Here is a 17858-nt window from a genome sequence, read left to right as displayed (position 1 = left end):
CACAGTGTCTATCCTGCTGCTGCTTCTCCCCTAGACGTCATAGACTCACACTAGTCACTAGTAATCCCTCCGTGCCTGCTTCTCTCCCTGGTGTCAGCTATCAGACATCCAGGATCTGCCCTTCTGTCCACTGGTGGTGTGAGTGAAGTCGTGGGGGAGAAACACTCACAGACACCGCTGATTTCTGACTACAGCATCAGACATTCCTCCAGCCTGAGCCTTCTGCTTCTCCTCCTCCTCTCTTCAATTCTTCCTTCCTATTAAAAGCTTTTCAAACCTCCGCGCTCGCTGTCAGCTGAAACTGTATCCTTCCGCCCTGCAGCTGCAAAATCCTGTATCCTTACGCCTTTGAGTCAGCTAGTGTAAATATGCAGCGATCGGGACTATTTTGTACAGTGGAAAAGCCCGTTCGGGGCACAATGGGGCTGATACCGGCACGTGCTACAAATAAATTGAGCTTAACAACGACACTGATGAGGGCAGAACATTTAAGCAGCAGCAGCATGAGGGAAAGTTTTTTTTTTTTTTTAAAGTACACTCAGCTCTGGGGGGGCTTTGGGGGAGGCTTACAGTTTGTCAGCTGGGGCTTCAGCCCCGGCAAGCCCCAGTGTAGCGCCGCCCCTGCTCTCTGTACAAGTCTCAGGCAAGCACGGAGAAACGTAACATGGCGGCCGCTATTTATAGGGTAGGGGCTGGCCAGGGTCCCCCTCTGTGATTGGCTGCCGTCAGAGGGCCTGGGAGCCCTCTGATTGGCTCTAAGGGCATCAATCTGGGCTATGACGCTATTCGAGCTCGGTACCGAGCTCGAATAGCGCCGTTTGCTCGAATAGCTCGAATAGTGAATGGGCTATTCGAGTGTACTCGAATAGCCCATTCGAATAGCTACAGCTATTCGGAGCTCGAATACCGAGCTCGAATAGCTGGAAAAGAGCTCGAATATTCGAGCTACTCGAATATTCGAGCTCTGCTGAGCACCACTGATCCCCGGTTTCCTCCCGGATCAAAGCACACCGGAACTATCTAAGGGTCTGAGTGCTAACACGAAGTATTCGCAACAGCAGACAAAGTTGCGAGTGACATGGCAAGGCTTATGAAGCAGAGGGAGACCGTCCAGGCACGCCCCCAGCTATCAACCAATGGGGAGCGGCGAGCGGCCCCTCTGACGTCAGCCAACCAGCCGGTCAGCTGACGCGCCTTCTCCCCGCATAAAGGTCCTGTCTACGCGCCCGCTACAGGGCAACCCTATGTGCAACTGACAGTTCCGTCCTCGGCGTGCTAGACGCCTGAGGCCCGGATACGCTGCTGATCAGAGCGCTGTTCACCGCAGCTGCCTCTTCAGCATATGTTACAAATACATTTTGACAATCCATCACACACCATACAATTCTTGGTAAAGTTGGTCTGAATTTTCCAACAATATCAGGGCGAGGGAGGAGCAGGCTTAGTAATTGTAGTGTCTTGGGCATGCACCCATAAGAGCACAGGCCCAGTCATGACCAGGGGCGCCTCTAGTCATTTTGTCCCTCCAGGCGAGAAAACCTGTGGCGCAAAGGTGACATACGGAGGCACAGAGGGACAGAAGGAGGTACAAAGGGGCACAGAAGGAGGAGGAGGTGGCACAGGGGGACTGAAGGAGGCACATGGAGACAGAAGGAGGCACAAAGTGAGATAGAAGGACAAACAGGGGGTCAGACATGGCACAAGAGACTGAAGATACAAGGAGACAGAAGGAGGCACAAAAGGGACAGTAGGAGGCACAAAGGGGGAAAGAAGGATGCATAAGGCACAGAGGTGGCAGCTGCCTGCAACTTACACTAAGTACATGCAGCAGAAGCAAGTAATAGAACACACACAGGGCGGGGCTTAGTCAGGGGTGGAGCTTAATTTGAGGGGTGGGGCTTAATCCAGCAACATGGCGCCCCCCAGGACCAATGGCACTCTAGGCAATGGCCTGTACTGCCTATGCCTAGAGGCTCCCCTGACCACGACACCCTACACCAGTGGGGACAGGGCCTAAGAAGAGGAAGGGAGGACAGATGTCGGCCCCATGCCCTCCTGTCAGCGCGCCCAGAGGCTGGAGCCTAACCAGCCTCTGCCTTGGCCCAGCCCTAATTATCATCACAGAAGCCAGGCAACCGGCATTGTTCATTAGAGAATGAAGATGATTACCTCCAAATTCCTCTCACTTCAGGTTACTGGTGATCCCTGTCCATGGTGCCACAGATGTATGAAGAGGATAAAATAAAATTGCTTTTTTACAATATTCATTTATAAATTTTTTAGTCAGTGTTTTCCTCTCCTTGATTGACATTCTTAAAGGATACCCGAGGTGACATGTGACATGATGAGATAGACATGTGTATGTACAGTGCCTAGCACACTAATAACTATGCTGTGTTCCTTTTTTTCTTTCTCTGCCTGAAAGAAAACCTGTAACTTTAAAAACCTCCCCTGGGGGGTACTCTCCTCGGGTGGGGAAGCCTCCGGATCCTATTGAGGCTTCCCCCGTCCTCCTGTGTCCCACGGCAGCGGCAAAAATCCTCCTGGAACGGCGGCGATGTAAATATTTACCTCCCCGGCTCCAGCGCAGTATCGGCTCTCCGCTCGGAGATAGGCGGAAATAGCCGATCACTGTCAGGCTGCTCTACTGCGCAGGTGCAAGTCTGCTGCGTCTGCACAGTAGAGCAGACCCAGCGGAGATCGGCTATTTTCGTCTATCTCCGTGTGGAAAGCCGCAACAGCGCCCCCTCTGGAGCCAGGAGAGGTAAATAAATCAGCGCTTGTCAGGCTTGTCGAGGGAGGATTCCGGAACTCTTCGGGGGAGCCGGCGCTGGACTGCCTGCAGGTACAGGGGAGGGGGAAACCTTATTGGGACCCTGAGGCTTCCCCCTCCCAAGGTGAGTACCCCCCAGGGGGAACTTTTTTTGTTACAGAGTCTCTTGAAAGAGTTAAATATCAGGTATGTAAGTGGCTGACAAGAAGTGACTACCCCCTTTTACCTCTTTCTTGCTCTCAGAAGCCATTTTCTGCTAGGAAAGTGTTTTATAGTTGTAATGTCTTATCAGCGAGGGTCACAATGTGGTCACTTCCTGTCTGAGTCAGCACTGAGTCACCCACTTACATACCTGATATTTAACTCTTTTAGGCAGAGAAAGAAAAAAGGAACACAGCCTAGTTATTTGTGTGCTAGGCACTGTACATACACATGTCTATCTCATCATGTCACATGTCACCTCAGGTATCCTTTAAATGTATCACTGGTGGCAACATCTTTAGTTCTGCCAGGTGATCTGTGCGGAATGTTCATTACTGAGAGTTACAGAGGGAGATATTGCTTGCTTGGCAATCGGAAACTGACGTTATTTCCCACAATGCAATGAGGCTCACAGACAGCAAACTGTCAGGACTATGATCATGACATCACACTGTGGGATGGGATTCACCACAATATCAGCCATACAGCGCCCCCTGATGATCTATTGGAGGAAAGGTAAAGATTTCTCTTTGGATAGAGGGAATCTGATTGGAATGAAGTTCTATCCTGGGTTACAGTTCCTCTTAATTACACCGCTCAGTAGCTGATCCGTAACTCACAGATCTCTCCGGGGGGCCCGATATTGTGCAGCGGCTGCAGAAGTAAAGCTATCAGGCCTCGCTAGAAAGTCAAACAGTGGGACAGCAATCCATTACGAGTTGATTAAATAACAATGATGTTTTTATTTCCCTGAAAAGGAAAAAAAAAGCCTTTGATTTTTCAGCACAAGTAAATTGCTTATTAGCGCCCATCTTTTCTGCTGCGTTCACCTCTGTCCCCCTGGAGCCCCCGAGGAGGAGACACTGACCCTGTGTTCCTATTCACACGCTGACAGTAATCAGCCAGAGCTGATCTCTGATTACCATCGTGCCGGAGGGGCCTTTTGCTGCTCCTCTCCTCCTGTCCTCTGCTTATTCCCGCTGGAAGAGGCTGGTGAGCTAAGCAGCTCCGCCGGCCATTAATCCTGGCTCTAAATCCTGCTTCTTCCGCAGCATCTGCACTCTGCTCCCTTTACCGCCTGCTTCTGCATCCAGCCCCTGCATCTGCAGCAAGCTCGCGTCAGCCGGGGACGGATATTGGGCCCCGATGTGAGAGCAAATGTCTTGGGATAACGGCACTCCCCAGAGGACACAGGGAAACTTAGACTTAGGCTTTTCTGGAAGCAGGAAATTTGGACACCTGGGACTAATAGACTACTTGGGTGCCCCACAGTTGCTAATGCAAAATATCGGCTATAGGGCGGCAAAAGCAGACATTTTGGCACTCAATAAATATCTGGTGCCAGGCCCGTCCAACTGAAATTTTTCGTTTTGACAATTATCATATTGAAATTTGTTTTGAGAACCATAATTTCATAAATGATCGTTTTGAAATGTATTGTCTTTATTTAGGTTATTTGCAGTGGAGGGAGGGGAATTTAAAGTTAGGCGTTAGAAACGGAGGTTTTAAGGTTTGGCATCAGGACGGGGAGTTTTAGGGTTAGGCATAACCAGGAGGAACTTAGGGTTATGCACCACCAGGGGTGTCTTAGGGTTAGGCATAACCAGTGGGGTCTTAGGGTAAGGCGCCACCAGGGGGTGGTTAGGGTTAGGCACCACCAGGGGGGTCTTAGGGTTAGGCACCACCAGGGGTTCTTAGGGTTAGGCACCACCAGGGGTTCTTAGGGTTAGGCACCACCAGCGGGTCTTAAGGTAAGACACCACCAGGGGAGTATTAGGGTTAGGCACCACCAGGGGAGTATTAGGATTACGCATCACCAGGAAAGTTTTAGGGTTAGGCACCATCAAGGAGTCTTAGGGTTAGGCACTACAAGGAGGGTCTTAGGGTTAGGCACCACCACGGGGTCTTAGGGATAGGCATCACCAGGGGAATATTATGCTGGGAATACACAGTAAGATTCTGAGCCATTTAGATGGCTCGATAGATAATTTCCGACATGTCCACCCAAAAGGGGGGGGGGGGGGGGTCTTAGGATTAGGCACCACTGGGGAAGGGGGGGTACCAGGGTTAGGCATGGGTAGGGGGAGGGTTCTGTGTGGGAGTAGGGTTAGGTTTACTTGTAAAATATCGGTAATATTTACCAATGCTTTTCTATCCTCATTACGACTGCAGGGATGGTCGTAGTCAGCCAACTTCGCTACGCTGGAACTACACGTAGTTTTACGCAATTACACTTCGCCAAACTACGGCTTCGAAATCAAACATTCGCTTCATATGCATTTCGTAGACTACGTGTTAAAATACGCAGTTACGCGTAGTGTGAAGCGTAGTGTATGCGGATGCTTATGCCCGTATGCAGAAAATTTTACGCATGATTTCCTTGTACCGGGAACTCTTCTATGAGTACATTACCCTTTCCAATGCGTAAATTTGTAAGCATACAATCGCACGTGGAAAATTCGACACAAGTAACGCATTCGTAGTACACTACACAATACACATGTCAACTACGCATAGTGGGCGTAAGCTACGCGTAGCGGTACTTTGCTACGCGTAAATTCGTAAGTGTAGTTTTGAAACTTCACCTACGAACTACGATGCGTAAATTCACACTGGCGTAGTTTCTGCTCATCCCTGTATGACTATAACTATTTCTTTCTTTTCATTGTTATAGATAGGCAGTGGTGTAGCAATAGGGGGTGCAGAGGTAGCGACCGCATCGGGGCCCTTGAGGCCAGAGGGGCCCCGAAGAGTCCACCCTCTATCACAGTATTAGCTCTCTGTTGGTCCTGTGCTGGTAATATTCACTTCTATAGATACTTTGAATAGTAGTAATCATTAACAAGCTGCTCCCCATCCCCTTCTTGCACCTCTGACACTGTAGTTGCCATTGGCAGGTTTTGGTGCGCCGTATCAATTGTTATGTATAGGGTGCTTGGGGGGCCCCAATGTAAAACTTGCATTGGGGCCCACAGCTCCTTAGCTACTCCACTGTAGATAGGGATGCTCATTCGGACTCCGCGGAAATGCAATTTCCGAAATTCCGATCGGAAATTGCATTTCCGCATCGGAATGCGGAAATTGGTAATGCAAGTGCCGTACGTAGGCGGATTTCCGCTGGAAATCGTGGAAATTTCCGCCGGAAATCGCGGAAATTGCACCCGACTTTAACATTGATTTTCTCAAAAACTATAAGGTCTTTTTGAAAACTTTTTTTTTGCATCTTGTTCACAGGATTCAGTTTAATAAACCCTAAAAATTTGGTGTTTCTAGGACTTAAGGGGGCTTTGCTATTAACCGCTAAAGTCGGCAGATTTTTACTGTAATGTAAAATGCAGAAAATCTGCATCTGCCTATTTTCTGCATTTTACATTACAGTAAAAATCTGCCGACTTTAGCGGTTAATAGCAAAGCCTCCTTAAGTCCTAGAAACACCAAATTTTTTAGGGTTTATTAAACTGAATCTTCTGAACAAGATACAAAAAAAGTTTTCAAAAAGACCTTATAGTTTTTGAGAAAAACGATGTTAAAGTCGGGCGGAATTTCCGTGATTTCCGGTGGAAATTCCGCATTGGAATGCAAAAATTGGTAGCGGAAAGCGGAATCGGTAATTGGTACATGACGGAATGCGGATTTACCGCGGAATCAGAAATTGGCATTTCCGACCATCCCTAGTTATAGACAATATTTAGCAATTTCAGCTTTACCCCGCGGCTCTTTTTATATCGTTATTTTAGCATATTTACTATTCTGAGATATAGATGAAGAAACTATTAAAAAAAAATGTTATAGACGGTATTTTATAATTTTGGCTTCACCCCATGCCCTGTTTTTCTGGTGCCCTTACTTAATGTATGCAAAAATTTGGACATCAGGGCGCCCCACTATGGAAATTATGGCTAAAAATATCGGGCGCTTGCCTCTGTGCACCCAAAGGAAGCCGCATGGAAAATGGGCGGCCTTAGCAGTTTTCTCTGGATGTCAAGCTAACAACCTGAATGCAATAAAGTGAAGCACATAACATTACACTAGAGCACAAGGTTCTTTAAATAAATGTAATTTTGTTTATAGAGCTCAGCGAGCGATGTCGGTCTTACGGCTAGGTTGTAAGGTCCACTTGAAAGACATAAAAAGTACTTCAATAATCCCTGCACAATATTCTCTAGCGCTTTGTGTATTTGTTTCTCTTGAAACCTGAAAGAAAAAAAAACCTCTTCATTTGGTTTCCATGGTGATCATTCTAGTGACATCCATCCTAACCCGCTATCATGTCTGCCCTGTCGGAGATATAATGAGAATGGGTGTCACATATTAACTAGATACCAGTCATATAGCAAAAAAAACAGCTGTGCTGTGCAGCCTATAGAGACCTTCACTCTGGCGTGATGCCTGTTCCTCTGTCCTCCTCTGATGTTCCTCTGTCCTCCTCTGATGTTCCTCTGTCCTCCTCTGATGTTCCTCTGATGTTCCTGAGTCTGGACTCTTCTGGTGTCTCTCTGTCCTCCTCTGGTGTCTCTCTGTCCTCCTCTGATGGTCATCTGGCCTCCTCTGATATCTCTCTGTCCTCCTCTGATGCTTCTCTGAGGTCCCTGTGTCCTCTTCTGATGTCTCTCTGTCCTCCTCTGTTGTTCCTGTGGCCTCCTCTGATGTCTCTCTCCTCCTCTGATGTTCCACTGTCCTCATCTGATGTCTCTGTCCTCCTCTGATGCTTCTCTGTCCTCCTTTGATGCTTCTCTGATGTTCCTCTGTCCTTCTCGGTTGTTCCTGTGGTCTCCTGATGTCTCTGCCCTCCTCTAATGTTCCACTGTCCTCCTATGAAGTTACTCTGTCCCCTCTGATGTCCCTCATGTTTCTCTGGTCTCATCTAATGTCCCTCTGTCTCATCTGTCACAGGAAGAAGAAGTTCAGACTTCTTTTCCCTGTGGTGATCCCTCAGCGTGGGTACCCATTTCCTAAGAACAAGTGTCCCCACCACTATCCCCTCCCGTTAACAGTGTGACCACCATGACTCCCTCCACCCTTAAAGAAGACCTGTAACGAAAAAAACCTCCCCGGGGGGGGAACTCACCTCGGGTGGTGGAAGCCTTCGGATCCTATTGAGGCTTCCCTCGTCGTCCTCATTCCCACGGCGGCGATAAAAAGCTCCCCGAAAAGCGGGGATGTAAATATTTACCTTCCTGGCTTCAGTGCAGGCGCAGTATCGGCTCTCCGCTCGGCGATAGGCGGAAATAGCCAATCGCTGTCGGGCCGCTCTACTGCACAGGCGCAAGTCTCCTGCGCCTGTGCAGTAGAGCGGACCCAACACAGATCGGCTATTTTTGCCTATCTCCGAGCGGAGAGCCGCAACAGCGCCCCCGCTGGAGCCAGGGAAAGGTAAATAATTCAACGCTTATCAGGCTTGTCGAGGGAGGATTCCGGGCCACTTCGGGGGAGCTAGCGCTGGACTGCCTGCAGCTACAGGGGAGGGGGAAAGCCTCATTGGGACCCTGAGGCTTCCCTCTACCGAGGTGAGCACCCCCAGGGGAACTTTTTTTTGTTACAGGTTCTCTTTAAGTACAGCACTACCTGCTACAGAAGTAGGGCCAGTACCAAAGGGAGGTTGAGTAGTTTTAGGCCCCCCACAGACACACACACACAAAGCCCTGGACCTCCCTGAGGCTGCAGTATCTGTTCCCCCAGCAGTTGCACCTCTGCTTTTGATGGTACTGATTGCTGCCTCATGACTCAATAAGTACGTGCGCTGGTAGATCAGGGGTTCTGACTCTGCTGACAATAGGTGGTCCCTATCATGTGTGACTTAGTGGTTACTGAACTTTAAGAACCAATGCCCTCAACTATAGCTCGTAACCTTATTGTGCAATAATAGCACTCACGCCATGACTGCTCTCGCTCTCTTTTGCATCTAGTGTTTATGTTGAATCTGAATGCTCCCGAATGCTTCTGTTCCAAACCGGAAGCAAGGCAGTGACCACCTCCTGACCCTGTCCGCTTGTTTGGTGCTGGACAGTGGCAGGCGGGAGTATTCAGGTTTTTGGATTCAGGTTTCTTGCTTCTCTCCCTCACTTCAGTCTCACACTCTCCCTCTTGCCTTTCTCTCTCACGTTTGTCTAGGCTCAGACTATTTATTTTCTCCATAAAATCATCTATCCGAGTCAGATGAATGCGTCCGTACTTTAATATTGTGTGCAGTGAACCCAGACAACCCGCCTTTTCACTCTATGCTTTTTTTTTTTTCATTTTTTGCTTTGCATTTCCTTTGATGGACTCACACTAGCGGTGAAATGAACAAGCTTTTAAGGCAAATGAAAAGACAAGAGAAATAGGCAGCATAATTTCTAGAGAGGTTTTCGGTATAAATAGCATCACATGCCTCACTTTCAGCCTTGGGTTACAAGAGCAAGGTTAAAACTTTTCCTCCTTTGAAGCAGCCTCCTGAATCCTCTGCTCTGCTCAGAAATACGTGAAGACTTCCTGTGATGAACAGAATCATTTCGCTATGGGCTGGATAGGGAGAGCAACGCTAACAAAAGTTTTTGCTTCTTTTAAAGAAAACTGTGTTTAATGTTAAAAACAAATAAAATGGAAAACTAGGGAAAACTAGAGGTGGCTTACCTCAATAATGACAAATTTGTATAAATATTCATTTTAACAAGCACAGGCAACGAGTTTCGTGTGTCTAGACCCACTTCCTCAGGCCAAATACAGCGCCAAAGGTATATCCAAGATAAGCCACCTCTATTTTTCCATTTTATTTGTTTTGAAACTAGTTTAATATGCTTCTGGGCTCCTCTCAACCCTTTTGGGCTTTCCATCCTCCGATTAGAGGGTTGTAAGTTGGTACTCAGTGGCTTTGCCACCTATAGGACCTTTTTGTTGTTTCTTCAAAGAGTGTGACTGTTTCCATTTGCAGCCGAATGGAGTCGGGGTTATTGGTCTCCACCTGCCTTCAGTGGTTGGTTGCCCCCTTTGCAACCTTGCTTTGTGAGTACCCTAATTCTCTTTGATAGTCACAATTTGTTCTGTGACATACTGCACCATCTGGGCTTCTGTTGTCTCTGGGTTCTTCTTATTTTTGGTTTCTGGAGTTCTGGACACACTTGACTCCACTGCAGTTGCATTTAATGTGAACGTATAAGTGCATTGCATACTTACCTACAATCAGTCTCCTTTTCTTTTAGGCTCCACCTCTTGTCTTGCACAGCTGCTGCAGAGGTGGCCAATCCAGGAGTGCCACATGATCTCATCTATTCCATGTGACTGCGTCCAGCCCCGCCCCTCTGTTCACCCACATAACTTTACACATAGCAAAACAACTATCCGATGAAACGGTTGATAGGACACACCCTCTTTTGGAGAGTGGAGACAAATCCCCTGTCAAACCTCCGATATCTCTCCTTTTGATCTCATGTACAGATCTGTATAAATAAATGCATTTACCTTTCTAAAAAACATGGTTACATTGTGCTATATTTTATGTTCAGTGAGATTAAAAAAATTTACATATGTCCCCTTCCAGGTCGCCATGGACACGGGGGCGTAAATTGGCTGCGAGCTGCTGGCCGAATTATGCTGTTTTTTAAGTAATTTGGGCTCCTTCTTTTGCTGGCGTCCAAATTATTGTCTGATTGCCGCTAAATCTGTGATACACATTAATCACAGCCTATGGTGCATCCTAATTTCCTGGTGGAGGTTTGCTCTGTTTCACTAAATTGAGGCCTACTCATAGCTTTCAGTCATCAAAGGTTCTGGTGAAGAAGGTCTGAGATGCCGCTGCCGCATCTGACTGTACCCAGTGCAAATTAAACAGACCAACTCTTGTCAGTCTTTAGGTGCATTTTCCATTGAAGAACTCTACATTCCAGTTTATGAAAAAATCCTCAAAGGGGTATAAAATAAATCTATAGAACATTTGTCATCACGACAGATGCCATTTTGGAACTGAATGCCAGGATTATCTTTCAGTTTCAATCTATAGCTCCTTCAAGTGTTTCAAGACGCTGACTGGAAACCATAGTAATCGGATACAGCTGTATGTTAAAATCCCCAGAATTCTCTGCTCTCTGTTCGCCTCATTGGTTCATAGGTCAACACAAAGCAGCGAGTAAAATTTTTTATATCCCTTCAAACCCCGACATCTTCTCTGAGTGTACTGCAATGTCATATTTATTCCACAGGGAGGCATAAATCTACACTCCCTGGAGGGATGCTGGCTTCACAGATGCAACATCTGGAGTAATCATCACTCCCATCTCGCTAACAGCTGAGAGTAAAGCGAAGCAGCTTTCACAATATAATCAGAAGTGTGACCGGAGATAACACCAAAGTAGCTACAGGTATGTCTTATAACACAATTTGTAAAATATTTTAATGATATATTTGACTTTTTTTCGGTGGGGGGGGGGCAGGGGTAGGGGGGAGTCGCTGACATGTGCATGTGTGACATACGCTCATTCAGGGGCGTAACAATAGACCCTTCAAGGACTGCAGCTGCAGGGGGGCCCAGAAGCCAGAGGGGGCCCTGTACTGATAGTGACAACTAAGGGCAATGAGAGAAAAAGCTTTCTGCTCTCTGCACAATTGTTGTAAAGGCTGCATCTGCTCAGCCACTGATAATGAATCATACAAAGTTTTGTAGACAAAGATTTGTAGACAACCCCTATTCAGTGTGTAGGGGGACGGGGACGCATCCAAACTTTTGCAGGGGGGCCCAGTGATTTCTAGTTACGCCCCTGCGCTCATTTCTGGATTTATTACGATATCACAAAAATAAGAACATTATATGATTTTAAATCAAGATGAAACAGGAAACAATAAGACAACGATGGCATGGCTGGGCACTCAAAAGACTTCCTGTACCCGCAGACTGTCCCTGCTATAGCCTGCAATTTTCTCAGAGTACAGTCTGACCCCGCCCCCATTCCTTCCCAGTCTGATCAGCTGGATGATGCAATCTAAGCAGCAGCAGCAGAGTCAGTCACTTCCTGTTGTTAGGAGCTGGTGATCATGTGATCAAAATGTCAAGGATTTTTTGTTGCAGAGGCCTCATTTCACTCAGACGAAGACCTTGGTTTCTAAACATTCAGATACAATGGGCAGATCTGAGCCCGGAGTTTATTTTTAACAAAGCAAGTTATGCTGGTCGTAGAGACATCTGATTTTCAGAATGACACTTAACCATTTTTATAAGCTCCTGTGCCTCCAGTAGAAATATAAAATAAAGCTTGCAGCCGCGTATATTTCACACATTGATATCGGGTGACACAGAGGCCCCAATGTAATAACAAGACTAGCCAAGATATTTTGTCATCGGCATTATTGGAGGTGAGTGACTTGCCCTCCAATACACTGATAGTGTGACGCCTTTTCTCCTGTGAGGATGATCTCTTTACAAAGTTCCTGACATAGCCTAGGGTGAGTTTCCTAAAGAGGCCCTGTAGTGACAGTAAAACGCAGTAAAGAGGCCCTGTAGTGACATATAGCAGAATGCAGTAAAGAGTCCCTGTAGTGACATGTAGTAGAATGCAGTAAAGAGGCCCTGTAGTGACATATAGCAGAATGCAATAAAGAGGTCCTGTAGTGACATATAGCAGAATGCAGTAAAGAGGTCCTGTAGTGACATATAGCAGAATGCAGTAAAGAGGCCCTGTAGTGACATATAGCAGAATGCAGTAAAGAGGCCCTGTAGTGACATATAGCAGAATGCAGTAAAGAGGCCTTGTAGTGACATATAGCAGAATGCAGTAAAGAGGCCCTGTAGCGACATATAGCAGAATGCAGTAAAGAGGCACTGTAGTGACATATAGCAGAATGCAGTAAAGAGGCCCTGTAGTGACATATAGCAGAATGCAGTAAAGAGACCCTGTAGTGACATATAGCAGAATGCAGTAAAGAGGCCCTGTAGTGACATATAGCAGAATGCAGTAAAGAGGCCCTGTAGTGACATATAGCAGAATGCAGTAAAGAGGCCCTGTAGTGACATATAGCAGAATGCAGTAAAGAGGCCCTGTAGTGACATATAGCAGAATGCAGTAAAGAGGCCCTGTAGTGACATATAGCAGAATGCAGTAAAGAGGCCCTGTAGTGACATATAGCAGAGTGCAGTAAAGAGGCCCTGTAGTGACATATAGTAGAATGTCAGTAAAAAGGCCCTGTAGTGACATATAGTAGAATGCAAGTAAAGAGGCCCTGTAGTGACATATAGTAGAACGTCAGTAAAGAGGCCCTGTAGTGGCATATAGCAGAATGCAGTAAATAGGCCCTGTAGTGGCATATAGCAGAATGCAGTAAAGAGGCCCTGTAGTGGCATATAGCAGAATGCAGTAAAGAGGCCCTGTAGTGACATATAGCAGAATGCAGTAAAGAGGCCCTGTAGTGACATATAGCAGAATGCAGTAAAGAGGCCCTGTAGTGACATATAGCAGAATGCAGTAAAGAGGCCCTGTAGTGACATATAGCAGAGTGCAGTAAAAAGGCTCTGTAGTGACATATAGCAGAATGCCGTAAAGAGGCCCTGTAGACTTAGAGATGAGCGTAATGACTTAATTACGATTTCGCGAAATTTCGCGTAATTAGTGTAATTCTGATTATGGCCGTAAGTACATAATCGTAATGAAGAAGGATTTCGCAAAATTCCGCGTAAGCGTAATTTTCGCATTACAGTGGGTATCGCGAAATTACGTTTGCCTTGCATGCAACCGTTTGTAAGCGTAGTTACATAATGTAATTTTGCAATAGTTCATATTACTGTAAGCGTTAATTTTCGCGTCATTTTCGCGTTACGGATTGCTATTTCGCATATAAAATTCGCCATGTAGTGATATTTCGCATCAAAATTCGCCATGCAGATGAAAATTCCTTTGGCGAAAATTCGCGAGCAACCTTGCTAACAAGTAATTACGAAATTCGCGAAATTACGAAGAAATGCGAAATTACATTATGGTTTAACGCGAAATTACGTTATGGTTTAACGCGAAATTACAATATGAACGAAACGCGAAATTACGCGTTGAAAATTACGCTTACGGTATTTTCGATTACGATTTTAATGGCAATTACGCTACCATAATTTCGCATCGTAATAGCAAATTTCGCATGCGTAATTATAGTAACGCGAAATTTCGAAAATTTCGGCTCAACACTGTAGTGACATATAGTAGAATGTCAGTAAAGAGGCCCTGTAGTGGCATATAGCAGAATGCAGTAAAGAGGCCCTGTAGTGGCATATAGCAGAATGCAGTAAAGGGGTCCTGTAGTGACATATAGCAGAATGCAGTAAAGAGGCCCTGTAGTGACATATAGCAGAATGCAGTAAAGAGGCCTTGTAGTGACATATAGTAGAATGCAGTAAAGAAGCCCTGTAGCGACATATAGTAGAATGTCAGTAAAGAGGCCCTGTAGTGGCATATAGCAGAATGCAGTGAAGAGGCCCAGTAGTGGCATATAGCAGAATGCAGTAAAGGGGTCCTGTAGTGACATATAGCAGAATGCAGTAAAGAGGCCCTGTAGTGACATATAGCAGAATGCAGTAAAGAGGCCCTGTAGTGAAGTGACATATAGCAGAATGCAGTAAAGAGATCCTGTAGTGACATATAGCAGAATGCAGTAAAGAGGCCCTGTAGTGTCATATAGCAGAATGCAGTAAAGAGGCCTTGTAGTGACATATAGTAGAATGCAGTAAAGAGGCCCTGAAGTGACATATAACAGAATGCAGTAAAGAGGCCCTGTAGTGACATATAGCAGAATGCAGTAAAGAGGCCCTGTAGTGACATATAGCAGAATGCAGTAAAGAGGCCCTGTAGTGACATATAGCAGGATGTAGTAAAGAGGCCCTGTAGTGACATATAGCAGAATGCAGTAAAGAGGCCCTGTAGTGACATATAGCAGAATGCAGTAAAGAGGCCCTGTAGTGACATATAGCAGAATGCAGTAAAGAGGCCTTGTAGTGACATATAGCAGAATGCAGTAAAGAGGCCCTGCAGTGACATTTAGTGGAATGCAGTAAAGATACCCTGTAGTGACATATAGCAGAATGTAGTAAAGAGGCCCTGTAGTGACATATAGCAGAATGCAGTAAAGAGGCCCTGTAGTGACATATAGCAGAATGCAGTAAAGAGGCCCTGTAGTCAGGGGCAAACCCGGGATTTTCAAGGGAGGGATTCCTGAAAGGTCTCCCTCAGCCACGCACAATACAGTATAATAATATGGTAGGACATCATGTTGGGTACACATAATGCAATTTCCCGTCCGATCAACTGACAGTTGAACTGACCTTAAAAGGAAATGAATATGGCAGCCTCCATATCCCCTCTCATCTTGGGTTTCCTTTAAAGGCTGTCATAAGTTTTCCTGCATGCCTGTTTCAGGGTATTTTAATGTAACAATTTCTTTGCCATCACTCCATCACCCGTCCGCTGACGTTTTGGCATCCTTGACTATGGTCAGATGTGACCCAGTGTTCTTACCAGATTTTTTGTATGAAATTCCAGCTTGTTTTGCACCAGATCCCCTTTGGTCTATGATTATCTATTTTATTAATCGGATTCCCTGTGCGTACGTTGGATACTAGAGACAGAATAGCGGTTTATTGCTGATGGTTGTACGTTTCCCGGATCCGCTTGCGATACACAAATCTTCTCGCAGGCATTTTATAGATGCTGTTTTTAGCTCCATTACACCAGAGAGCTCACAGAGAAATGAGATTTCCTATGTTAAATGAAAGATTTAAGCGCTGCATTGATGAACTCACTACAGTATTTATATATGTTCATAAAAATGAAACCACTCTGGATAATTTCTCTTTTACTTCTATTAATCTGTCAAAGCTGAAGAAACTCGACTCACAAGAAGCCAGCGGATACACATGACACCTCCCATCCCCTCCACGGAAGCAGACTGTTGGTCATCCAGAGACATCGGAGTGCAAACAGCACATTTGGGTTCCGGGGGCACTGCAGAGGCTTCCCGTAGGCACCCATGCCTTTATAAACATGGCAGCTACAAATAGTGGGTGCAAGCCTATGGGACATCCAAACTTCTTGGTACTGTATTCATTGTAATATGGCAAAGGCAGCAGGGACATCATCGGGGGGGGGGGGGGTGTATGGTTGGCTGGAGTTAGGCATCAGTTGGGGGGTACAGTTTGGGTTAAGCATTGTGGGTGGTGCACGACCAGGGCCGGGCCAAGGCAGAGGCGAGAAAGGCTCCAGCCTCAGGGCACAGTGTAGGAGGGGGCGCAGGGCCAGGCAGAGGCGAGAGAGGCTCCAGCCTCAGGGCGCAGTGTAGGAGGGGGCGCAGGGCCAGGCAGAGGCAAGAGAGGCTCCAGCCTCAGGGCGCAGTGTAGGAGGGGGCGCAGGGCCAGGCAGAGGCAAGAGAGGCTCCAGCCTCAGGGCACAGTGTAGGAGGGAGGCACAGGGCCGGGCCAAGGCAGAGGCGAGAGAGGCTCCAGCCTCAGGGCGCAGTGTAGGAGTGAGGCACAGGGCCAGGCCGAGGCAGAAGCGAGAGAGGCTCCAGTCTCATGACGCAGTGTAGGAGGGAGGCACAGGGCCAGGCCGAGGCAGAGGCGAGAGAGGCTCCAGCCTCAGGGCGCAGTGTAGGAGAGGGGCACAGGGCCATGCCAAGGCAGAGGCAAGAGAGGCTCCAGCCTCAGGGTGCAGTGTAGGAGGGGGCACAGGGCCAGGCAGAGGCGAGAGAGGCTCCAGCCTCAGGGCACAGTGTAGGAGGGAGGCACAGGTCCGGGCACAGGGCCAGGCAGAGGCAGAGGCGAGAGAGGCTCCAGCCTCAGGGCGCAGTGTAGGAGGGGGAGCAGGGCCAGGCAGAGGCGAGAGAGGCTCCAGCCTCAGGGCGCAGTGTAGGAGGGGGTACAGGGCCAGGCAGAGGCAGAGGCGAGAGAGGCTCCAGCCTCAGGGCGCAGTGTAGGAGAGGGCACAGGGCCAGGCAGAGGCTAGAGAGGCTCCAGCCTCAGGGCGCAGTGTAGGAGGGGGCACAGGGCCAGGCAGAGGCTAGAGAGGCTCCAGCCTCAGGGCGCAGTGTAGGAGGGGGCACAGGGCCAGGCAGAGGCGAGAGAGGCTCCAGCCTCAGGGCGCAGTGTAGGAGGGGGAGCAGGGCCAGGCAGAGGCGAGAGAGGCTCCAGCCTCAGGGCGCAGTGTAGGAGGGAGGCACAGGGCCAGGCCGAGGCAGAGTGGAGAGAGGCTCCAGGCCTCCAGCCTCAGGGCGCAGTGTAGGAGGGGGCGCAGGGCCAGGCCAAGGCAGAGGCAAGAGAGGCTCCATCCTCGGCGCAGTGTAGGAGGGGGTGCAGGGTGGGGCCGAGGCAGAGGCGAGATAGGCTCCAGCCTCAGGGCACAGTGTGGGAGGGGGCGCAGGGCGGGGCCGAGGTGAGAGAGGCTCCAGCCTCAGGGCGCAGTGTAGGAGGGGGCGCAGGGTGGGGCCGAGGCAGAGGCAAGATAGGCTCCAGCCTCAGGGCGCAGTGTGGGAGGAGACACAGGGCGGGGCCGAGGCGAGAGATGCTCCAGCCTCAGGGCGCAGTGTAGGAGGGAGCGCACAACTCATTCAGCTATCATTCCCCTGTTGTGTTTGAAGCAGAGAGAGGTAAGAAAAAACTAGAGATTAAGGTTTTGGGGAGGTTTCGGGGCCCTGGGGCCTCTTAGTGTAATAGCAATCAGTGTGTGACGGCTGGGGTGGGAGGGATGGAGGAGCGCACTTTGGTGTCTCAGTTTTGGGTGCTGGAGGACCTTGTCCTGTCTCTGGGTGGGGCGGTTTGTGTTAGGCATTGGTGGGGAGGGTCGATTGTAGCTAGATATCGGTGGAAGCAGGCATGGTTAGGGTTAGGCATTGGTGATGGGGGGTTGGTTAGTGTTAGGCATTGATAAAGGAAGGTGTCGTTTGAGAA

This window comes from Hyperolius riggenbachi, chromosome 6, assembly GCF_040937935.1.
Source record: "Hyperolius riggenbachi isolate aHypRig1 chromosome 6, aHypRig1.pri, whole genome shotgun sequence".
NCBI lineage: Eukaryota > Metazoa > Chordata > Amphibia > Anura > Hyperoliidae > Hyperolius > Hyperolius riggenbachi.
The sequence above is the reverse complement of the archived record's forward strand: the minus strand, read 5'-3'. Positions refer to the sequence as shown.